Source organism: Camelus ferus, chromosome 14 (genome assembly GCF_009834535.1).
Source record: "Camelus ferus isolate YT-003-E chromosome 14, BCGSAC_Cfer_1.0, whole genome shotgun sequence".
In the NCBI taxonomy this organism is placed as follows: Eukaryota; Metazoa; Chordata; class Mammalia; order Artiodactyla; family Camelidae; genus Camelus; species Camelus ferus.
The window spans coordinates 27796349-27821850 of NC_045709.1; the positions used below are offsets into that span (position 1 = coordinate 27796349).

At 43.8% G+C, this 25502-nt stretch overlaps 1 protein-coding gene and 1 long non-coding RNA gene across 2 annotated transcripts in view; one reads left to right on the forward strand and one right to left on the reverse strand.

The window, feature by feature from the left end:
• Positions 1-25502, reverse strand: part of MYO16 (myosin XVI) — a 437171-nt gene that overhangs the window by 356422 nt on the left and 55247 nt on the right. The window lies entirely within an intron of this gene.
• LOC106731130 lies at positions 20035-23763 on the forward strand. The gene is made up of 3 exons (XR_001367549.2): positions 20035-20552; positions 21794-21914; positions 22946-23763. It is a non-coding gene; the product is annotated as an uncharacterized LOC106731130 (long non-coding RNA).

Genomic DNA, 25502 nt, shown 5'->3' on the forward strand with positions numbered 1-25502 from the left:
TCCTTTTCGCTCAAATGGGTGATTAGAGAAACTTCTCACAGTCAAGCAATGAGACAGGTTATGTGCTGCCTACACTGGGTGGGGCTAATGAAACCCTAGAGGATGGCACATCCTTTCCGTCACCAAGGCTCTCCTGGCGGTGACCTAGAGAGGCGAAGGCGGAGCAGGTGAGAAGTTTACGAAATGAGGTGAAATGAGCTGGGGACCCAGGAGAGCAAGGATCACTGGTGGGTGAGCCACCGCCCCTTCCCTGACCCCTACTCCTTCGTTCTTCGCTTAGGGGAGCTGCACTGATTTTCTGCCTCGAGGCCTCCTGATTCTGCATCCTATTAAGTTTTATTTACAGCCAACATGGGCTTTCTCTCAAAATGCTAGTATGACGCTAATACAACACGTTTACTCTCACACCCAGGCGCATCTGCCATGGTGGACATTGCAACGTGGGGTCCGGCAACCATAAAGGTGCAAAAGAGAAGTGTTCAGAAAAGGTTCGCAGGTAGGAAGTGGGATTCTATGGCGGGAAGAGGGACGAATTTTTTTATCTATGAGAATTAAAGGGGCAGAGAGGAGTGGAATTTCAGATTCTTATGAAGCAGCTAAGCTAAGCTATAGCAACTTTATAGACTTTTTTGGAAAAATTTTTAATTCTCAATAAAAATATTATATTTTCAGATGCTTTCACTTTTAAGGTACTCCCTGGAAAGGGATGTCAAAACAATATTAAATAAAAGAGGTTTGACACTTTTTGTTCAGCTCTGATCTAAAGAAGAGATGACTTGATGGTTCCACAGCTAGAAATCCTTGTGGCGATGAGTGAATGTGTGTACACTAAATCCAACACATTTTTCCTGAACCCACGGGTATGAAATTACACAATGTTGTTGTTTTCAAAGGCTCTTCTGCTTTGACTGAAACATAACAAGAAGTTACTGAGCACCTACTAAGTCGTTTACTGTGTTGTTTCTTTGTTTACAGCAAAAACAAAGCCACAGATGGCCTTCCCTCTTCCTTTGTGCGTGTGCGTGCATGTTTGAAGCTATTTGTATACTCTTGGTTAGTTTGCTTCTGAAGCAGCTTGGAGGTCTCACCTACTTTTCAGCACTTGGTTGTTTTTATAAAGCATCTGAGAAAGCTTCAGTTTCACGTATTGTACTTGTTAGCTTAGCAATCATACATGTTATTAATATTATAGAATTATTTCCAAAGCACCAAGAATGTTGATACACATCTCTAGAGCCCCATCGGGAGGTGTTAAGTAAGGTGTTTAAGGTAAGTTACAGTGTGATTCGTGTGAAGAAATAGCACCGAAATAAAAGTCGCACATGAAGCTGATGGGGGAGATATTTTGGGAGTGTCAAATATATAACTCTGCATTTACATGAAGTTCAAGAGCAAGCAAAACTTCACTTACGGTAGAAGTTTTACAAGGTGGAGCATTGATGGGGAAGAGGCACTGGGGAACTTTCTAGAGCAGTGGAAATGTTTCATGTTTTGCTCTGGGTGGTGGCTATGCAAATACAAACACACAGAGATACAGATTTACTGAGCTGTGAAATTTGTGCGTTTTACTATGTGCAAATTATATCGAACTTTTTTAAGTGTCACAGAAAGTGATGTAGTTCCCAACACAGCAACAAGAGGTACAGCAAAAGAAAGGTTTCCAAGCTGTATAAAGCTGAGGCAATTCATCCTACCCTGAGTCATTCAACAACCATTGAGGGACAGGCTGCATGTCTTACGCAGATGCATACAATAAAGAGGGAACCATCACTGAGCTTAGAGTGATTTCCTCTCATGGTAAATAGGTGATCAGAATACAATATGTCAACTCAGGGAAGAAGGGTGCTGGCAAAGAGCAGAGGAATGACTGAATGACTGTTCCCAGGAGGGGCCCCCAGCACCGGCACCCTCGTGCACTGGGGCTGCTGGGAGCCAGCTGCTATTTCAGAGCCCCTGCACTGCAGGTAAGAAGTGGCTGGAGTTGAACCCACAGAGAAGGCCAGGGCAAATCACAAAGGACATCACATGTGGCACAGAGAGCTCCACCACCTCGGCCACGGCTCATCAGTCTGGAACCCCATTAACTCCCACAGACTCTCAGACTCTCAGGAGGGGGTCCGGAGCTTTTCAAAGGGGTTCCTGACCTCCAAAATAAAGACCAATCTTGAGACAAAGAGAGTAGATAACAGATTTTGAACAGATGAGCTAAATCGAGAAACTCTGAGAAGGACAGTTTTGAGGGAGAGAAGATGGGCAGAGGGGAAGTAAGTTAAAAGCTCCTGTAATAGTCCAAGCCAGACATAAAGGGGGCTTGACATCGGGTCAGGGAAGAGGGGACAGAGCAGATGGGACAGGTCCTCAGGAAGCAGCGATGCTGCGGTTGCCCAGACAGGGAGTGAGACGCAGTCCAAGGGAAGAAGGGAGAAAAGATTGACCCTGTCCCCAGGCGTCTGGGAGCTCAGTGAGACCATGAGTGGGACCAGAGAGTGGAGAAAGGCGTGGTTTGGGGGAAAGTCAGTCAGTATTCTTTGGGGATGAACATGTAACTGAACAGGACCTTCTGGGGCCTTCCCAGGGTAGACCCGCCCCACCCCTCCACCCACCCATGCCCTCTGCCTACCTCTTATCTGGAGAAAAACTTTAGCCTCCTAGGCCTTTTCCAAGTTCCAACGAATAAATTTAATCAGTGAGAAAACGTAGAAAGAAAAGAAAACAGTCAAGCAAGACAAAATAATAATAGTTTACCCATTAAACAAAGTCAAGGACCTCTAGTTCCCCCTCAGAGGCGACAGATACTACTCTGAGCCATGTCTTTTGAGCTGTTTTGCAGATCCTGAATCCTCCACAAGGTGGGAGAAGTTAACTATATGCTGCCCACAAGCACGGAGACCCCAGACCAGTTGGAACCAGAAGGTTGATGATGTTGACCCCTGATGACCTCACCACTCACCAATCAGAAGAGTGTCCACGAGCTGATCACACACCCCACAGCCCCCTCCCTCACCCACCTCCAGAGCCTCTTCCTGAAAGCCTTCAGGGGGTTCGGGTCTTTTAAGCGCCAGCTGCCTGCACTCCTTGCTTGGCACCTGCAATAAACACGGCACCTCCCTTCACCAACACCCGGGGTCCGGAGATTGGCTTGACTGCGTGAGGGTGGGTGGACCCAAGTTGGGTTCAGTAACAAAAAGTCTAGATAGTGTCCTCAATAAAATGTGAAAGTACATATAGGAGATATTCAAAATGTTCCTTCAATCCCCATTAAGCCATCCTTTGTTAACTCAACCAATATTGGCAGTGCTTCTGCCGTGCCCAGGGCCTGTGCTGGGCTGGAGACAGTGCAGGATGTTCGGGACCTGCATCCTGGCCTCCACTCATGCCTTCCTTTATTTATCCCTGAATAACTAAACTACCTTTACGGGGTCTGTACTACGAGGCAAGGTGCCAGGTTCTGACGTACTAGCACGGCACAGGTGATGGCCCCTGCCTGTCGGCACCTGTCGGCTGGAAGGTGGGCACTCAGGCATTTACAGCGATAGACTGGTAACCACCTAGAGAAAAGGGGCAGAAGCAGAAGCACAAGGAAGGCCTCTGCTAATCTAGGGGTCAAAGACGCCTTCCCCGAAGGGCGCTCACTAAGCCAAAGTCTGCAGGACGGAAGGAGGTCAAGGAAGGAAGGGCAGGGTAGGAAAGTCTTACCCAGCCCTGTGGTTCTTGGGTTGTTCCCAGACCGGCAGCGTCAGCGTCCCCTGGGAACTTGCCAGAAATGCAGGTTCTCTAGTCCCATCCCATGTACGACGTCAGAATCTCTGGGCGAGGGCCCCGCCCTCTGGGGGTGTCTAACAGACCCTCTGGATGATTCTGATGTATGTTAAGTCTGAGAACCGCTCTCTAGGCAACAAACAAACCAACAAGCAATAAAAGCAAAACCGCACCTTCAAAGTCTTGTAGGAGACACAGAACAGAGACAGGTTTCGTTCAGGTGCTGAAGAAGCTGAGGCGTGGCTGAGCCTGGATGAGGGGGCTAGGGAGACATGACACCGGAGAAGCAGCCAGGGACCGGATGGCCAAACGGTGTGTAGGTGTTCGGCTTTTACTTGGGGGACAATGGGGAACCATTCAGATGTCAAACATTTGAATGCAATGGATAGAATTGCACTTTAGAAAGATCGCTTTCACTGTAGTGTGAAGACTGCTTTGGGGTCGGGGCAGAGAGATCACACAAGAGGGGAGGTGCAGCGTTAAGTCTACAGAGAGATGATGCTACCCTGAACTCAGGTGATTACACTGGGGTGAAGAACATTAGGTGATGTGATTTGAGATTATCCAAAACCTGAAGATATGCAGACCACATGACCTGAGAAATGTGTGCCTGAGGACACCAGGTCAGGGCTCAAGAATGATCCTAGGACGACTGTTTGCAGTAGCGTCAAATGGGAAATACATCAATTGCTCCCCAGTGGAATGGACAAATTCTGATATACTCAACCAATGCATACTATTCAACAGAAGAGTTAATGAACGGGAGCTACACAATGACATTCGTGAATTTTAAAACTATATCTTATTAAATAAGATTCAATACACAAAACAACTGCATTAAGTAATGTAATGATATAAATTAATATAACTTTCCAAACAGGGAAAACTAAACTATAAACTTTTCTGAGTTTTTTAGATTCACATTTAAAAAACAAAATATAAAGGAGAAGATTTTACAGAATTTGATGGGATTCCTTGCTGGTGGATTGAGAGATTGCAGAAGACAAGATGACCCTGACTGCTTAGGACACTTTGAGGACCGGGTTGAGGGCTACAGACATCAGGTGGAGCTCAGTTTCAGAGAGGGTGAGTTTTAGGGTTGTTTCTTGAAATTTCAGGGATGCATTCCAACGGGAAATGAGTTATTTGGATCTACCTAGCAAAGAAGAAGGAGAAGGAAGTCCAGATTACAGAACGATATATAAACAGGTCAGAAAAGAGGGAAGTGCATGTTTTAATTTTATAATAGATTATCCAGTGCGCAAGTAGATAGTTGTAGATTAGGTTGTCTGGAAACTAACCCCAGAACAATCTGAATGCCCTTGGCAACCACTAATGTACTTTTCATCTCTTTGGATTTGCCAATTCTGGGTATTTCATAAATGGAATCATACTATGCATGGCCTTTTGTGTCTGCCTTCCAGACTTAGCATAATGTTGTCAAGCTTCATACATTCTGTAGCATGGAACAGCACTTACTCCTTTTTACGGTGGAATAAAACTCCATTGTATGGATAGACATTTTGTTTAGCTGTTTTAATAGATGGGTATTTGGGTTGTTTCCTCTTTTCTGTTATTATAAATAATACTTCTATGAATGTTTACAAATAGGTTTTTGCGTGGACATAGGCTTTATATTAACTTGGGTAATATGCCTACTAGTAGAATTTCTGGGTCATATAATAATCCTATTTTAAAATTTTGCAGAGCAACCAAACTGTTTTCCAAAGTGGGTGCACCATTTAACAATGCTACTGAAGTTGTAAATTCTTCACAAATTTGTCAAGACTTGATATTGTCTGATTGTCTGACTTTTTCATTTTAATCATCCTAGTGGATGTTAAGTGTATCTCTCTGTAGTTTTGATTTGCATTTTCTTAATTATTAAAGATGCTGAGCATCTTTTCATGTGCTTTTTAGTCATTTGTACATCTTCTTTTGAGAAATGTCTCTTCAAGTTCTTTGCCCATTTCTAATTAGGTTGTTTGTCTTTTCATTGTTGAATTATAAAATTACTTTATATATTCTAGAGGAAAGACCTTGTCAGATGTATAATTTTCAAATATTTTCTCCCATTCTGCAGATTGTATTTTCATTGTCTTGATGGTACCCTTTCTACCATATAGTTATTAATTTTGACATAGTTTAATTTATCATTTTTTATCTTGTGAGTTTGGTGTCCTAAGAAATCATTGCTTAATCCAAGGTCACAAAGATTTACTCCCACATTTCATGCTAAAAATTTTATAGTTTTAGCTCTTACATTTAGGTCTATGATTTAAGTTAATTTTGTATATGATGTGAAGTATAAGTACAACTTCATTGTTTTGAATGCAGATGTTCAGTTGTCTCTGCAGCAATTGCTAAAAAAAAACCCCTACTGAGTCCCCATTGGATGGTCTTGACACCCTTGTCAAAAATTGACTACAGAAGTAAGAGTTTATCTCCAGGACTCTTAATTCTATTTCATTGACCTATATAACTTTATGCTACTACCGTACTGTTTTGATTACTGTAGCTGTGTAGTAATTTTGAAATAGAAATACTCAATCCTGCAATTTGGTTCTTCTTCAAGATTGTTTTGGCTAGTCTGGGATCCTTGCATTTACAGGTTAATTTTAAGCTCAGAATGTCAATTTATGAAAAAAGGCCTAGCTGTAATTTTAACAGGAATTGCATGTAATCTGTAACCAGTTTGGGGAGCTCTATTGTCTTTCTAACAGTAAGTTTTTTGATCCATAAACACAAAATGCATTTCCATTTACTTAGGACTTCCTTAATTTCACCCAACAATGAGACAAATGTACAAATCTTGTATTTTTTTGGTTAAATTTATTCCCAAATATTTTATTCTTCTTGAGGCTATTTGTAAATGTAATTGTTTCCTTAAATTCATTTTTGATTGTTCATTGATAGTTGATAAAAATTCAACTGATTTTTGTTTACTGATTTTGTAACCTGTAATTTTGCATAACCCATTTCTTAGTTATATTTGTGTGTGTAGCAGGGGAGGGGGGGTGATCCTTAGGATTTTCTATATGTAAGATCATGTTATCTGAGAGTAGATCATTTTACTTCTTCCTTTGCAATCTCAATCCTTTTTAAATCATTTTTCTGCCTGATTGCCATGGCTAGAACCTCTAGTACGTTATCGAGTTGAAGTTATGAGAGCACGCATCCTTGTCTTGCTCCTGATCTTAGAAATAAAGCTTTCAGCCATTCACCTTTATATATAATATAGCTGTGGGTTTTTCATAGATGCACTGTATCAGGTTGAGGATACTTCCTTCTACTGCATTTTTCTTATTATGAAAGGTTGTTAGGTTTTGTCAATTTCTTTTCTGAGTCTATTAAGATGATCATGTGGTCTTAGTCCCCGCTTCCATTAAGGTCACATTGATTGTTTTCATGTGTTAAACCAACCTTGCATTCCTGGGGCAGATCCCACTTGGCCATGGTATATAATCTTTTTTATATGTTTCTGGATTTAGGTTTGCTAATATTTTATTGAATCTTTTTCTTTTTATATTTGCAGAGGGCATTTATGTATGGTTTTTTGGGATGTCTTTATCTGATTTTAGTATTGGGGAAATACTGTCTTCATAGAATGATTAGGGAAGTATTCCTTTCTCTTCTATCATGACAAGCTTTGAGGGTGCTTTGTTACACATTAAAGCTAAGTTACATGAGCATAACAAGCAGGCCTGATAACTAATTGGATGTCAAGAATTAAAGAGAGGGAAGGAGTAAAGATGAATTTTAGCATGTCTCAAGCATATCCAGAAATGAGGGCACATTTGGATGCAATCACTCATTTACATATTTCCAATGTTTTTACAGGCAGAATGTCAAATCCAGAAAAATTATGTAGATTTCCCCAGACATTCAAATGTGTCCTACTATATTTAGAAAAAGTCTGAAAACAAGTAGTTTCACATTTTCATCTAATTTAATTGAACTTTAGCCATTCTCAGACAATGTGTCCAAGTTACTTTCTGGACCTTTAAGCATGTCAATAATCAATCCCACCTTCCCGAGCTCTAAACTTTATTTTACAACTTTAATCACATTTCCTTGCTGACCCTTTCATCTCAGCTCCACTCCCTAAATAGTACGGCACCTTCTAATGTGTTGTGCTATTTCTGGCTTCAGAGTCTGTCTTGGAATAGTCCCCTCTCCTTATCCTGCCTACTTCTCCAGTTTGCATCCTAGTTTAATTCCATGACCTGGTTAAAATAAGAACTAACCTTTCTTGGTTTCTTTTCTCATTCAGCAGGAGAGGTAGGGTCTACTAACAGAGGCATAAGAACATGAAACAGGGTTCTCTTCTGATGACCTGCATTACATTTCCCACAGTCTGAAAGGAGGAGGGGAAGTTGTAACTGGAGAGTGAGTTGTCACAGCTCAGTCTCTATCCCAGTTCTCCTCACTCAACTGCACTCACTGCCCACACCCCAAAGGGCTCCTTCCTCCGAGCTCCCCTGTATGTGGTGTAGGGATAATCTTGGTATCCATCACTTGATGGGAGTCTTCTGTGAACTCCACGTGGGCAAGGACCACGCCTTACTTGACACTTTAACCTAAACACAGTATTTAGCACATGTTAAATGTTAAATTAGTAAACTGTGAGTTAGAAATCTTAAAAATGAAGGTGTTCCTCTGTCAGGACTCTGCAGATATAACTAGAACTGTCTCACAGTATCTACTGTCCAAACACGTCACTTCACCTAGAATCATATATTTTAATACAATGATCACCTGTGGTAAACCCGTGATTCGAGCATACTAGTACTTCATCTTCTGGCATCGGGGGCTTATCCCTGTTTTATTTTTCTTCTTGCAGATTCCTTCTTTCCTTCTGCATTCGTTTACTCATTTAACAATCCATGGACAAAACGCAAGACTGTAGGTTGAATAAATTATAGTCTGTGTCCAGGCAGAGCAGTGGAAGAATCAACTAAGTGAGCACTTAAAACATCATAATGTTCAATCAGATCCATACATTACAGCTCACAGCTGGTTAAAATCTCCACAGAGATGCACACGCAGGCATGCGTATATATAAAAATAAAGCAGCTATCACCTGCTTTCGATCCAGCTCACCTGAATATATAACTAGAACATGAAAATTTGGCAGACAGAGATAAGCTCTGCTTCATGCCTCTTGCCTATTTTGTTTAAGAAGTGTCATGCCTAAAACCAGCAGTTTAGAATTGCAGGTTTTCATTCCAGCTCTGCACCTTTTTCAGGTGAGATAAATATCACCTAGGTTTTTCCCTTCTCCGAGTCTCCATTTGCCCCCCTGTTCCAGGGGACAGAAGAGCATTTGCTAGACTTCTGCAAGGTTTTGTAGAAGGCAGAAGTTCAAGGAGAATATCTGAGTTCCTAAATCACAGATGCGATTTTCTTTTCAGTGATCACTAATTACTAACTCAGTTCCTGGACAGGCACCAACATTATTTATTCTGGTTTTAAGTTCTTCAAGTGGCCTTTAAAAACGGCTGCCCTCACATGGGAATCTCTAAAGATTGCAGTATTCACATTTTACAAGGCTGTTGGTGAGGCAGATGGTAAAACATAAAAATTGTTCTGATTTTAAATTGAACTGAATCCAATATTGGCTACATGTCATTTTTTTCTAGTTGTTCCAAATTAATTCCTTTCTCATTTGTTTCAGTGTGACATACAACTTGGAATTTTTAAAGGATTAATTGGATTCATTGAATTGGTGCTTTTTAAACTTTTGGGGTGTGTGCCTCTTTTCTGTGATTAAATGCAGGTGAAAACAGTAGACAATTCCAGCACCCAGGTCTTCGAAACCAGAAGGCTCTAAGATGTCCCTGTGTTAGTGTCTCTTTATATTTTAAGCTGACCTACTCTTACTTACAGAGAGTTAAATTATATGCATTTTTGGATCACTGAAATGACACTTCCTTCAAATTTAGACCAAAGATATGACATTATTTTTAAAATGATACATGTGATACCTAATGGACAGCTTTAATTTTTAAAGTTCACGTAAGAATTCATCACTCAAACCATCGCGACTTTTACGCTGCCACGGGCTTTCCTATTATCTTTTTTCATTAAAATGAGTCAACCTATTGAAGCATTTGGAAATGAACTTCCAGGAGATCTTTATTTACTAGGAGGGTAAAAAACCCTAACACATTCAGGGTGAGAGAAAAGGCACAGGCCGGTTTCTTTAACCATCCTCCAATTCTGTCTACCCTGTCCTCCCAGCCTGCCTCCGGCCTCAAGGTCACCTGTCCCCTCCGAGGCTCTCGCTCAGCCATTTGCCAATCAGAGCCTCTGCCAAATCCAACAAAACAGAAGCCGAGAGTGAGGCGCATATAAAAGGGAGAGCAGGCTACAAACTGCAACGTGAGTGCAGCGGAAACTCAAATGCTCACAGGATTTCAGCGCAGAGCTCTTCCGCCGGCGCCGTCCACGCGCACGGGCAGTCTGCCCTAGAGCATCGCGGCCCTGCACCGTCCCTCTCAGGCCGCGGCGGCGGCCTTCTCCATCCGCTCCGCCGGGAGGACCAACACGTGGCGGGCCAAAAGGAACGGAAAAGTACTCCTCCCCACAAAACGCTCACGGTTCCCGAAAACACCCATTTTGAGGAACTTTCCAAGAAAAACAAAAATCCAGCGCAGCAGAATCATTAAAAGCAAGCCCAGAGAGAGGCAATGGCTCAGGCAGGCAACCGGCGGCACATCCGGCACATGGACGTAAAGGCCTCCGCGCGGCACCGCCCGGGAGTCCTCGTGCACGTGACCTTCTCAGGACACGCGGGCCGGTCGCTGGGTTAAGACGTTTGCGCGCATTCTCTCCTTTTCTCTTCGCTGGATCCCTGTGCCACGTGTACCCTTATTACCCCATTTTACAGATGAGGAAACAGTGCCTAGAAAGCATCCTGCATAACTGATCAAGGTCAAACAGAGAATAAGCGCTGGGTGCCTGTCCGGGCACAGCAGTCTGTCCCAAGGCGTCAAGCAAACTTTATCCTGCTTACCCTGAGAGACTTTCCACTTCTCCCATCTATTTTATGACTTAGTTAGTGACTTTATGGGCAAGAACACAAGGGAATCCTCCACGTAAGATACGCGACTTTCTGGCCCTCCACGCAATTCCCTTTCAAGACCAGTGTTTTCCTCCCCAGCATGCCTCACGCGTCCATCACGTGTCACTGCAGACAACTGTTAGTGGTGTTAATTCCAGCCCATCTGTTTAATGATGTAGTGCAAGTTCATGGGACTCCTCCTCGAATGAGTGTTTCTCGTCTTCTAACGTCCCTCAGCACTCCTGCATTTTTCCTACAGACGGCAGGGCTCATAACGGCCTGCACTAAAAACAGAGCAAGCATTCGTGTCAGATTCAGTTCAGATTTCACGCCATGGATGTGTGTATTTCTGAATTTAAGACAAGGAACGAGAAGGGAAATCTCTACCGAGCAATCGCAGCTGCAGCTTGACTTCTGCTGAATCCTTCGTGCTCAAGTCCTTCTCTGACTCCCTCTAGTGCTTTCAGCTCAGTCCTGCATCCACTCAAGTCCGCTGCTTAATGACTTCAAAACCACTGCTTCATGGATTCATCCACCGACACTGCCGGGCACCTACTACGGGCCCAGCACCGCGGAGCCCCTGCCCCGTGGGGACAGCGCTACTGCGCTAGGATGGGCATTAAGGAGCAGGTCACCCAATGGCCTGAGTGCATCCCCGGACTTCTTCCCTTGCTCTGGGCCTCTCTGTCTTTGTCCCTACTTCAGACACTCTCTCCCCAGGGAAGAGATCCACACTTCGGCTGTCCGGGTCATAGAATCAGAAGACTGGCCGGGTCTGGTGTCTACGCAGCATCTGGAGACGAAGCCCAGGAAGGAGGATCTCCTGGGTGGCTCCGCAGCTCCCCGTGGAGGGAAATGCCAGGAGGAAAAGCGGGAAAAAAACAGACCGGCCAGAGGCTGAGTTAGTCGGAAGCTTAAGACCCGCAAGATCAGAGAGACAGCTCGGCGGCTGGCTCAGGGCAAGGTTCGCATTGCCTGGTGAGTGAGAGGTGTGGGATCCTCTCTGGGAAAATCAGGAAAATCAAGGCAGTGAGGAAGAAGGCTGGGGAGGAGTGTGCTGGGTCACACGCGGATGGATCCCTTCCAGTGCCCGTCGATACATGGAGATAAAGGATTTCTTACTCCGGTTCCAGTCCTCACGGTGATTTGGGATACAGGGATGTAATGCTTTAAATGCCATTTCCTGCAAAGAATGGGCAAGTTGGTTCAAAGATGTATTCAGTTTATACACAGGTATGCAGATAAAATTTGTGAAAAATACTATGAAGGTCAGGAATAGGATAATAAGAAAGAGAAATAAAAAAGACAAAGTGTAATTGGATGCGGGGGGCGGGGGAGCTCTGGGCAGGTTTGGTTGAGAAGTGGGTTTGGGAGGAGAGGGGCTTGGTGAACAGGTGTGAGTGGGGGCAGGAATCCCAAGCAGTGGGCGCAGCACGGGCGACCGTGTCCAGGAGGCAGGAAGGATAATGACAAAGTTTTAATTGATGATCCGAGAAAACAGCACGGCGGCTGCAGCGGGAGAGGAAGTCAGAGCCGCAGAGGTCAGAGGCCAGTCATGCGGGAACTGCCAGTGCTTGATAACAGGCACCGAATGGATTTCAGCGACTACAAGGTGACGTTTAAACACCACCTTAGGGCCCTTACAGGACTCAGATGTTCATGGGAACGCTCCAAACCAGCGATGGAAACTGACCTCCCAGTTCCCAGAAATCTGCAAAACTGAAGGTGATAATTATCAATGGTTAGAACTGCAAAGCGCCGTGGGAAAGGGGTCCTGACTGGCTGAGAAAATCAGGGGATGCTCAATGCTGTTTACACTGACAATGTCCAAAATGGGCCATTTTTAGGCCTTCTGAGATTGAGCTGAGGAAGAACACGTCAGGGATGTGGGCAGGGGCGTGGGCAAAGGCAAAGGAGGGAAGAAAAGGGTGCCGCTCCCCGCGGAACAGCCAGAGGTTAAAGCTTGGCCCAGCAGGAGGCTGGGAAGGACAGAGGAGGGCACTGGGGTCTGACATCAGAGCTGAGAACACGCCAGCTTGTTGAGTTCAGTTCCAGAAATTTCCATGGGGGCCAGGGAGGACACGAGGGCCCCCTTTCAGGCTAGCATCACACATCTAGGAGCCTGAGGACCAACCCTCCATCAGAGAGATACAAGAGCCCTGTGGGGCATTGGAATATTCAAAGGGATTCCTTTTCTTCACACAGAGTAAGTCAGATAAGGAGTGTCCGGGTTAGATGACCAAAATGAAACATTCTTAGACGTTTTACTGAGACGGCCTCCTTAGAAACATAGGTAATTAAGTTCTTGGCACGTACGGCTATATTTAGCTACAAAGTGTAATTCTTTCACAGCAGTCTAATGTGTCAATGAGTAGGTCCTCTGGGGAATGAGATTAATGTGTAACTATGATACAGGGCCACAATTAAGGGGACAAGAGATTTGATTATAACCAGAACCCTATTACTACCACCAGACATGGTTTATTTCCCACACTACAGACTACCGATAACTGCTGGAGAAGCAGGAATGTTTATACATGGATTGCAAGTTTCAAAAGTGCATTGTCCTATTGAGGTCTTCCAAATCCACCCATCCATCTAGATGTCAACCGCACTCTCCCTGAATGCTTCCTCCAAACGTTACAGCTAGTATCTGAATCCCTCCCGGGCCTCCCAGAGAAAGTCTCACAGTTAGGTCCTCGGTGCAGGAATCTTTTCCACCAAAATATCACTAGTATCCCTTAAGACAGTATACACGGTAACAAAAAAGGTTAGTGATGAGATGCTTCTTTTGGAATCTCAACCAGCATGTAAGGGAACCAAAGAACACTTCTGACACCACGTCGAGTCTTCTCCTCCAAGACTCCTTCGTCGCCCATGCTCAGCTTGAAGAGGTTGCGGAAGATGGACCTTTGCCCCTTTTCTGTAGAAATGGAAGGAGAATCCGGGAGTGGGGATTGTAACTGAGGAGATGAGACTGGAACTGGGCCCCGCAGCACCTCAGCATTACTCCAGATCCATCTCTTAGCTGTGACATGGCTGTGCTCTTACGCTCACTAAGCCCCAGTTCACCATGAACTTGGCTTAGCTGGCTGCTGCTGCAGAGAGCTGGGGATGCATGTGGAGACTAAAGAGTAGCTGTTCTATGGGCTTCACCCTTGTTCCTTATCCTTCAGGACAAGCTAACCAGAGATTTATGACTTGGATAATGTTCCAACTGCAAGCGAGACTTGACGGCTACTTGGAATCTTGTGATGAAGACAATCACTGCTGAAAATAGAAGATGACTCCCTCCCCTGCATGCAGCCCTTTCCCCTTTTCCCTGCATAATCTCCAAGCAAAACGTGGGGCGTTGGGACTTGGTTCTTTGGGATGTGAGTCCACCTTCTCCCCAGGACTGCTGGCTTCCTCAAAAAAGCTATCTTTCCTTTTACCTAACACCTGTCTCTCCATATTGGGTTTCTTTTTTTTTTTTTTTTCTTTTAATTCAAAAAAAAAATTGACACAAGTTAACTTATTTACAAAACAGAAAGAGACTCACAGACATAGAAAACAAACTAACGGTTACCAAAGGGGAAAGGTGAGGGAGGGATAAATTAGGAGTTTGTGATTTGCAGGTGCACACTACTATACATAAGACAGATAAACAACAAGGTCCCACTGTGCAGCGCAGGGAACTATCCTGAGTCCTGGATTCTTGCGGGAGGAGCGGCTGAACCCGGGCTGGGTAACAGCGCTTTGTGTACACTCTCTTTCACTTTCAAACCAAGCTCTAGTTAAGCAGGGCTTTCCTTGCTGTGTGAAATACAGAAAGAAAAATAGTTTGGACACTGGAAATTCTTCCAGGCCCTTTCTCTTGCATCGTTCTGCTCCCTCAGCAGAAGCTACACTTTCCACCCCTGTGTTATTTTCTAAGTTCACCTCCAAATTCAGTGGCGAGTTATCATCAACAAGAGACAGTTATGGGAGCAGAGGTGGAAAATGAGTGTTTTAAAGACGAAAGTTCTTCCAAAAACATTGAATTATTTTCTGGAAGACTATTCCTCAATATCCTCCAGAATATTACAGGACCAAACCATCCATTTATAATGTGGCCTTCACTTACCATTTGAAAATCAAGACAGATAGATTTCTCGAAAGCTAGACTCTCGGCCTAAGTGACAATACATAGCATATAATTCTCTTCCTGTATTTGGTGACGTTTTAATGTTTCAGCAGATCAGTGACACATTCTATGACTGTTTTGGTTTTTGAAAAATACTCTTGACTGGGAGAGATTTAATTGTTGTCAAAACACATCGAAGCACCTACCAATGTCTTAAAATCTACACATGGTGTTTAAACAAGATTTGCACTTATATACAAAACGCCTACCAAAAAGGACATCAGAGAGGTGAGAGTTAATGAAAATACAGATAGGCTACAAAGATCCAAAAGGTCGAAAGAAACGGAAAGTCATTGATGACACAGGGCGCCCCGGTGCAGGCAGGAAGGCTGCTTTCTGCCAATTAAATGTCACACTTTCTCAAGATGACCTAAAGGCCAAGGAACCAAACACAGTGTTAACTTAGTTCCTACCTAAATTATTCTAAACTCAGGGCAGGGGCAGGGAGTGGAGCCACGGCCTGGCACGCAGGGAAGGGCACTCCTGCCCTGTGGGCCCTCGGGATTGTCTCATACTTTCCCTGGTACACAGTCTTCCAGTACACACTATACAGAGGAGCTTAGCATCATCTCAAAACTTGAAAAAATTATTATATTATCATTATTAACTGAGGTTTAGGTGACCATATGCTTTACAGTTCTCTAAATATGGAAGCATTATTTTGCCCCTTTGTCTCCTATAGATATGACCCCAAATTATGTCCTGTCTCATTAAAAAAAAAAATCTATTGGGATGGAGCCTACTGCAAGTTCAAATAATTTACTCTTATAATGATGATGGTGTCTAACTACAATAAATAGCACACATACACACACACACACACACAAAATCCCTAATTTTGGTTTTAGGAGGCTTTCTAATTTTCCATTTTTTCACAACACTGTCTAAAGTCCATCAAATATGAGTTTCAAAAGATTATAACTCGGCTGCAGTGCCCCTGGGCCGCACGCCTCCGAAGGAGAAGCGCGTGTTGAATGGAAGCACATGCTCACAATTATCTCTGACCTACCTCTCGAAAAGTGGTTCCTCTTTGTAGATTTTTATATGGGTCAAAACACCTACACCCTGAGTTCAAAGTCATGTAACAACCACTCAAGTAAAAAGGATCTCTTACATTTTTTTTCTCACCACATTTCTTTCCATGAAGAGAAAAAAAGAAACTCACAGCGAAACATGTGTCACCAGCAGCTTCCCAGGAGCCAAAAAATATCTTTTTTTAGTAAGACCTGCTGGAAAATATGAAGCTGAGAAAGTGGACTCGCTTCTAAAGACCACAGTGAAATGAGGAAGCGGCCAGCATTTACAGCAAGACCCGGTTCGCCCTCAGAGATCTGTCATGGGCTGCATGTACTAATGCTCAACGCAGCTAAAATGAAGGGGGGAAAAACAACGGTGCTGCAGCTGATACAGCCGTTGCTAAGTTTCAAAGCATTTCTACTTCAAAGAACAAGAATTTCTAACAGAAATTCTGTTAGACCACCATGTGGGCGGTCAGTTTTATAGGAGCCACCGTGTCTAAAATGGCTGCTAGAACGTCAACCAGCACAAAGGCACTGGAGTGTGTCAGGGTTCACGACAGCGCTGCGGATAATACAACGTTAACCAGAGAACGTCACTGGCTGCTTCCGAGCTGCCGGACGCAGTTCCATGCACCTTGCAGGCATTATGTTCACAGCTCCACGAAGTAGTTCAAATGCTAAAATTACCCACATTTCATAGGACGATAAAGCTACCAGAAGTTCAGCAAATTAACCAGCGTCCAAGATAGGGGAACTAACAGAGCCAAAATACAAGCCGGGTTCTGTCTGACATCACTGCAAATTCTTGAGTGACTTTTGCTCATCAAAGTCCCCCGCCCCACACTCCCAGGGCAACACTGCCAGAAATTTTGCATTAGTATTAAGACTACTAGAAAAATGTAGCCTGAAAAAGTCAAGGATTCGGGTAAATAGGAGTAATTAGAGAAGGGCCGGCTTTGTTCGCTGGAATAATTTTGTTTGTAAAATAGGTCCTTGGAGGGTGTGTCTGGACAGAGGAGGCTGCAAGTGGCCAGTCAGATCTCTGCTTAGAAAAACTGAGAAAATTTCCCCAGGCTTTGAATAAAGTCTGCTGTAATCACAAATATATTTTCTTTTGTGGACTTCTCTGTTCCTGATGTACAGAGGACAGAAAATTAAAAAAAAAAAGAGTTTCATTTCTGAAGTCTCCTCATGCCACACTGGGGAATCATGGATGGTTTTGTGAGACCATCAGAAATTTAGCAAACAGCACAAGAAGTGGTCTTGAACCAAAGAGAATCATAAACATTTCAGTCCTCCCCTCTCCCCGCAGGAAGTCACAGAACTCTCTAGGCAGGCATTTGATTTTAGACATCATTGGGGGCTTCAGTTAATTTCATTCACTCACAGATGCCAAATATATTCATGGAGCGTGGAGCACGTACCACGTGCAGGATGTTCGCCACATGACACCTCTCTGTCTGAGACAGAAATAGACGGGGACCTATGACAAAGTAGACGGGGACCTATGACGGGGACGGACGCAAGTTTACAAATCAGTAGCCTAAGGGAGCACAACCCTTGTCTCCTGAGGTAAGGACGATGAGGAAGGATGACAAGGAAATAGCTACGTGAGTTGCAAATAAACCTCTGGTAACTTTGTTCAATAATCCACTTGTTCAAGTACAAGATTTCCTGCTCTTGTTCTCAAGATAGATTGTAAGTCAGGCAGCAACACTGTTTTAGGTTCCAGTGAGTCGAAACAGTGTGAGTAGAGATCATAAGTGTCTCTTCAAATCACAAAAGAAATGAACACATACTTGTCTATTCCTATTTCGCCACGATCACCATTGTTTTAATGAAAGAGCAGGTCCAGCCACAAAAATGGAAACTTAGAACTTACATGAGATAAGAACAGTTAACGAAACACACAAGACGTTGGGGGGAAAAAAAGCCCCTCAAACTATCACTTCAATAGCAGCCTTTAATTTTTTTTTTTTTCAACTAGAGGAAGACAATTCACTTTTGGTTTGTTGTATGAATTTGGAATTTAATTTTTAAAATTTGGAAACACAGATTCTCTCCAAACCAATTCATTGATACGAGTTAGAATTTTACTATCTCCGTGTTAGAGATAAGAAAACTAATGTTAGAGTAAAACAAAGTTATTTGTACTCCATCAGCATTCAGTACCAAAAAAAAAAAAAAAAAAAAAAAGTCACAACTCCAGGAGAATCTAAATATGCTCTGAAGTGTTGAATTTGGGTGGAATCCTAGCCTAGGTTTAAGACACACACACACTCAGTCCTTCTACTGTTTATTTTGTAGAATGCCACAAAATGGTCCCTAGATACTAGAGTGTCATTCTCTTGAAGTCAGGGACCTATGTCTGACTTATCCTTTGTCTTATTGCACAGTGCCTGGAGCATCGCAAGTGCTCAATAAATGTTTGCAGAGTGAATAAATGGAAGTAACGCTGACAGTGATTGCTGCCCACCTGTCTCGTTTATCTCACTGCTGCAGCTATCTCCAAAATGCTGACGCCTAGCCTCACCTGTACTGACAGCAGCCCTGAATAAATGCACATGTTTTCAGAGGTGGAGCAGCTGCGTCTCTGGGTGGAGACACGGCCAGCTGTTCAAAGGACAGTTCAGGTACAGGCTGGTAAAGCAGGAGGAGTCCATCTTTTACACTGTGCACCTCTATTTCCAAACACATTTAGGCAGTCACGGGATCTGCATAATATTAATTGGTCTTCCATTTTAAAACCATCCCCTAGGTATGGAAGACATCACAATGGTTATGAAATGCAGTGTAATTTTATCCACCTTGAACACAACCATGTGAAACTGCCATTTTTATAGATGAAAGGCTATGACATTTCAGCAATTTCATATGCCTTAAGCTGAATAAATGTAAGGTATGGCTCCTAGAGACTGGAAAGTGGAGGAGAGAATGGCCGCTCAGAAAAGGGTGACCGCCCGGAGTGAACAGCTGTGTTTTACAAAATGAGGAGTTAAGAAATATCCTCTATGATCAATAGAATGATAGATGCAGGTTCAAGTATATTTTATTTTTATCTTTTTTTTACTAACAGAGGCACTGGGGCTGGAACCCAGGACCTCATGCACGCCAAGCACACGCTCTACCACTGAGCTATAACCCCCACCTCCCAAGTATATTTTTTGAGGATACAAAGTTGAATGTATATTCAACTGAGCGGGTGAAAGGGAGCTGGAGGAAGGCATAACGGAAGGTAAGGGGTGAGCTAAATCCTTGTCCATCGCAGCAGGCTATCGATAGACAATGCCTACATAAAACCAGTGCATACTGGTACAAACTGGTATGTTGTTAGGAATCTGGAGGTAACTCCCTAAAGAACTGAAATCAGAAATAAATATGGTCGTATCTGGAGGGCAAAAATAGGTGAACACACTGTGGGGCAAGAGATTATAGGTTTTTCTTATGAGCCCTTCAGTTCTGTTTAGTTTACAGTAACCACAGTATGTACCACTTTGATACAAACAGGTTTTAAGGGAGTAACCAAAAAGTCTAACTTCTGAGTCTGCTGTGAGTGTGGAACGAGCTACTGCAAATACAGGGAGAGCAGAGCCTGGCTTACAGGAAGCACTAATACTTTCTTCAAAGTCACTGTCAAGGTTGAAAACGTCAGACAATCTAGATACTATAATCCTACAAAAATACACCATGTTTTGTGAAAAACAAGGGAAAATGGGTGTAGTTTTAAGTTGCACTATACACATTATAGTTGCATTTAAAATGTATGTTTATGTGTTCTCCAAAAATAAAAGTAACTATTTTCCGCTACAAGCTTCAATCCTAGGTTACACCTAAGAATTTGCCGAAGCACATATTAACTGAGAAACTCACTTTCTTTCCTTCTTTTTCTTCTTTGCCAGTATTTTCTTTTTCTAACATACGATTCCCTCATGATGACTTTCAGAATTCAGATTTATTATCTTTAGCTTTAATGAGAGCTAAGATTATCAAGAAAATGATTGCATTAAACTATGCTGACCCTTACTACCAAAAAGCAAAAGCAAAAACAGAAACAAAAATCCAAAAGAAGTTTGATAGTGAAATACACACATTCTAAAGTTAACATAAGGGGCTTAAAATTAGCTTGTGGAAAATGCAGGGTTAATCATGCCTGGGTTTTCCCTCTGCTCCTAAAAGGAAGTGTGAACTAGAGTTGACCCACTTACCATAGTGCAGATGAGAGGCTCCAACCAGAAAGAAAACACGGGCTTTGCAAATCTCTCGTCTGCATTTACGGAGTCTCTGCTTGCTGATCTGGTCCACACTCAGTGTCTGAAACATCGCTCTCCTCCCCCCCAGCCCTCCCCGGGCAGCTGATGGGGCCAATTCCTTTAAGTCAAAGCCTGACTTTAAAAAAAAAAAAAAAAAAAAAGTCATTCTAGAAAACAAAGAAGCTCAGGTCGACTTAAAGGCAGCCCCAAATTCAGCCCACAGCAGTTGGCTACTGCCTTTTCTGGCCGTCCCGCAGATCTGTAATTAACAAGGAGACTGAAGTCTGCACAAGGTAAGAGAAAATATGAAAGCCTTGAATTTGTAAAGGACTCTGACTTGGGCACTGCTTTTTATCTCCAGAAACACTCAAAGGAGCCAGTGTGGTGAACATCAGGGTCAAGGCAAGAAATAAAGCTAAACGTTTACCAGTAAGAAATGTCACTCAGGATGAAACGGAGGGGAGCTGGGGGAGGGAAAAGGAGGTGCGACAATCAGCAGCTTTATTTACTGGAAGGATCAGAGGCTGCCCAGAGCCAAGTCCTTGCTCTGTGTCAAAACGGTCCCCGGCAGGTGGAGGGGGCTGCGGCAGCACAGTGGCTAGGCAGCCGACGCCTGGAGCCTCCGTGCGGGAGCAACTCTTATTAGAGACCAGGCGGAGCTTGACTAGACGATCATCACACTGTAAGTGCAATGGTCATTTTAAACACTTGGGTACATAACTTAGTGTAATATTCAAAACTGTTTTTGAGGAAACTTGAAGAAAACCCAAAAAACTCAAGAGCAAGCTCTGAGTCAGGTCCAGATTTTTTTTCTGGACCTGGACCAGTCATGTTGGGCTGGGGAGATTTGACCCGATTCCTTGAATCCATTCAATTTTGCGGACTGAATTAAACAAACCTAACAATTCTATAAAAAAAAACTGAAGAGAAACTAACAAAGGCAGTGTGAACTATGGTTTTTCCAGTCTGACTGTCCAAACATCTGTGACTGATCACCGAAAAAAAGAAAGATCTACAGTTCAGGTTGATTAAAAAGGAGAAATAAAATGTACAGGAAGAATAAATTCCCGGGGGAAGTCAAGAGTTGACATTTTTATCTCAGAATTTTTCAGGCAGTCAAAATACCCTTAAAATATATAGATTGAATATATTTAAAAGAGTTCAAAGTCTGGACAGGAATAAATTACATGTATATATTACATGTATATATGTATTATATGTATGTGTGTGTGTATGTGTATATGTATGTACATGTGTGTGTATATATATATGATCCAGAAGTCACCCTGGCTTAGCTCTCAGCAAAAGCAATCCATAACTGATCACAAAGAAGGAAGAAAATACTCCCTTTCTCAACTTCTGTGAGTCACAACATCATCGAATTTTTTACTTAGAAGGGCACTCACTGCTGACTGGATCAAGCTCCTTCCCAGCACAAGAGTCCCATCCAGCCAGGCCTGATATTTCTAGGTGCTCATGACTGCCACACCTCAGGCAGAGATGCTACAGAATCTGTCACTTGCTCACAACACAGGTGGAGCCTAAGAGAACTCATCCGGCTGCAGGGGTCGTGTCACGCCACCCAGGAGGTGTTCAAGCACTGCGCCCCAGAGCTGCCTGAACGTGTCCGGAACCAAAGGTTCCACTGGGGACAGGTAACGGGGAAGTCCAGGATCAGAGCCAATCCTCCGGCTGGAACTTCAGCCTGTTTGTGGAAAGGGGGCAGGGCACCCTCACCCGGCTAGGAGGGGTGTGGCTGACAACAGTAGAATGAACCAGCTGGGATTCCAGAAGCAGCTGAATTAGTCGGAGGGTGAGGGAAACAAACCCAGGTGAAAGTGGAGAGGAACAGACAGTGCCCTCCAGCCCAGACCCCCAGGAGCCTCCTGAACTCACTGCCTGAGGAAGGACGCACACCCCATCTCAGGAAGAGGGACTTGTTACAGGACTGGCACCTGAGTTAGGGAAGTTTGGTGTGGGTCCCAGGAACCAGGGCTCTCTCTCTGGGTCAGATGATGTCAGGACATCGGGTTCATTCCCTGACTGGTCTCAGTGGTCTTCTCCCTCAGGAGGGAGGACTCCTAACCGCAGGACTAAGGCTGTCATTGGTCAAAGAGCAGCGTCACTCATGTTGACCAGAATGGGGGACGTCTGGTAATTTCTGTGGCTTGAAGAATGTTCATGGTGTTTGGAGGGACCTAAAGATTATCATACTAAGTGAATTAAATCAGACAAAGACAATTATCATATGACATCACTTACATGTGAAATTAAAAAAAATGATACAAATGAACTTATTTCCAAAACAGAAACAGACTCACAGACATAGAAAACACACTTATGGTTACCAAAGGGGAAAGAGATGAGGAGAGGTAACTAACGAATACTGACACGTTGTAACTAACTGTACTTCAATTAAAAAAACAAGGAATATAGGATTAGCAGATACGCACCACTGTATATAAAATAGATAAAAAACAAGGACCTACTGTACAGCACAGGGAACTATATTCAATATCTTGTAATAACCTATGATGGAAAGAACTTGAAAAAGAATATATATATGTATGTAACTGAAGCACTTTGCTATACACCTGAAACTAACACAATATTGTAAGTCAATTATATTTCAATAAATAAGTAAATAGAAAGAATAATGTTCATGTCTTTGTCTGTATTCATACAGGACGATGGAAGGACCTTGTTTCTGTCTTGACCCACCACAGACACAGAGTGAAGCCGGTGCTGGGAGGAGTGCTCACGTCCAGCAGCAGACCAGCACGGGCTGGCAGTGCGCGCCGGGCAGCCCCCGCACTCTCCTGGGAGGTGGGCTGGGGGTATGGGGGGAGGCGCTCCTTCTGGACGGAAGGCCTGGCTTGCTGTCCAGCTCCTGGCAGACACTCTCCTGCAGTCACATTCTAAGTGCAGCTCTGTCCCAGGTGTGATGCGGGAGTGGGGACCCCTGATCCTGGGGGGAGGGTGGGGTGAGTGGAGTCACAGGTCGGGTCTGAGGGAGGCAGGGGCTGCGGCTGGAGTTATCAAACCCCTCACCAGCTGGTCCAGCCCACACCTGCCCAGTGTTCTAGGTAAACACTTCCCAGTGTCATGGGTCAAAAGACACCACTATGTCAAAAATAGTCTGTACTCCTCGCTGTTAAAATACACAGAGAAACTATGTATCTGCCAGACTTCGGCTTGTAAAGAACAGATTGCACCATCCTGTCGGGGTGCCTCGATGGGCCCAGACCAGGGAAGCCCTGTAGTCTCAGGAGCAGCTCATGCCCCCTGCCCCTGCCGCACCGCCCCCACCGCGCTGCCCCCCGGGTAGGTGACCCCAGAACCCTCCAGCATCCCTTCCGCACCTGCCACACAGCTTAAATCGTCCAGTGTTGACTCATGCTTGGATCTTAAACTTCCCTAGAACAGTTCCTTGAATATTTCAGTTTATTTAATCTCTCTATGTTGTGTTTTTACACCTAGCTGTAACTCTGCTCAACACTTCTAATAAACTATGCGCATCTCAAGGAGCTGTCAGTCATTTCTTAAGCATTATAGCCACCTGTACTTAGCCACCCTTCATCCGCTCGCACGTGTCAAGAGAGAAAGGATCACCCCAGTGGATAACATGGGAATGTCGGTAAGAGTTCTCATCTGTTACAGAGTAAGAGATGTTGTATTTCATCTATGTTCACAGAACCAGCAACAGAGGTATCACCAAACTAGGTCAGTTTAAGTCCATGGAGAGAGGGGCTATTTTATTTTGAAAGAATTATAATTATTATTTCTTGTGGAAAAGAGCCCCGTGGCTTATGAATTCAGATAAATAAAAAATTATGTAGAAGTCTCCTAGTTCAACAGTGATATACTTTGTTTATTAAAAAAACAATCTTTTGCCATCAAATCCTACTTGAATGGCCGCACGTGGCTAACAGCACTGAAGACAGAAAAAACCGCTATGCAGGCGAGGGAATACACCCCCCAGAATACGACTTTAGGAACTGGGATGTGCCACCCCCAAATATGCCACTGTGTGGCGTGGCCTGCTCTGAGCTGTCACTGCTTTTCTCTGCACTCTGCCTAAGGACAAAGCCTCCCAAAGAGAGGCAGTGTCGCAGACCACCCCGCCCCCTCCAGCCCCGGGAGCTTCCCTAACCCGAGAAGGGTGGCCCTTGTCCCAGGACGGGAGACCAGAGGTGGCCCCCACGCTGTGACATCTCCCACCCCTTCTTCTAAGGGCGCATTCATCTTTCCTAAAAAATCACTTACCCTCCCCTTCCCCTATTGAAATGGTATTGAATCCTGAATTCTAAGCCTTCTCTTTGGGTTACAAATTTCCCCCTGGTGTATACACAAGGTATACAGTTGTAAAACTTCTAGCTTGTTTTTCTCTTGTCAATCTACCTTTTATTACAGGGGGTCTCAGCTAAGAACTCAAGGCAGCAGAGGAGAAATTATTTTTCCTACCCTACAGTCGCTGAGTACACACACACACACACACTCACTCACACACTCACACAGGATTTGTCCCTTAATGATTTTTCATTCTAAGTCTCAAAAACTAGGTAAACATCTCTTATTGCTTACTTTTTAATATTTTTTAACTCAAATGCTTCCACCCATAGAGTGCACACACCGGCAGGTCGGGTGCTCTCCCTCGGAGCTGCAGGAGTTCTCGCGAGCAGCCCAGAAAGGGCGAGAAGACAAGAAGCGCTCTTTCTTGCTTCTCCACGCTCAGCTGTGTTACACTCGGAGTCAGGACCTTTTCCAAATTTGCTAGAAAAAGACAGCGTCAAGCGCCAAATAAAAGCCTATTTAACTTCTTTTTATTCGAAACTTCAAAGTAGGTCATTTACACAGCGAGAAGGACAAGGAAGAAGAAAGAGAAGGCCGTTAACATACAAACGAAGACTCAACAACAGAGAAACCCAAATCCAAATGCTCCTTTTTTCTCTAAAGCACATTGTTCAGTACTATCGGGAAAAAAGTCACAAAATTAGTTTCGTTGTTAAATTTCCTTCCAGTCGTTATGAAAGGCCATTGACTGTAAGCTAACAATGAAAAAGCAAAAAAAAACCCAAAAAAACCCCACAAAAAACAGCAGCCTAGTGCTCAAAATAAAGGACTGGAAACATTAACCATTTATGAACCTGAAGGCCAGACTTTCCTTTCTTTTAAAAAGCAAGTGACTCAGCGTTTTCTGTCGAACTCAGTTTTCAACGACGTTGTCCTTTGTATGTTTAGGG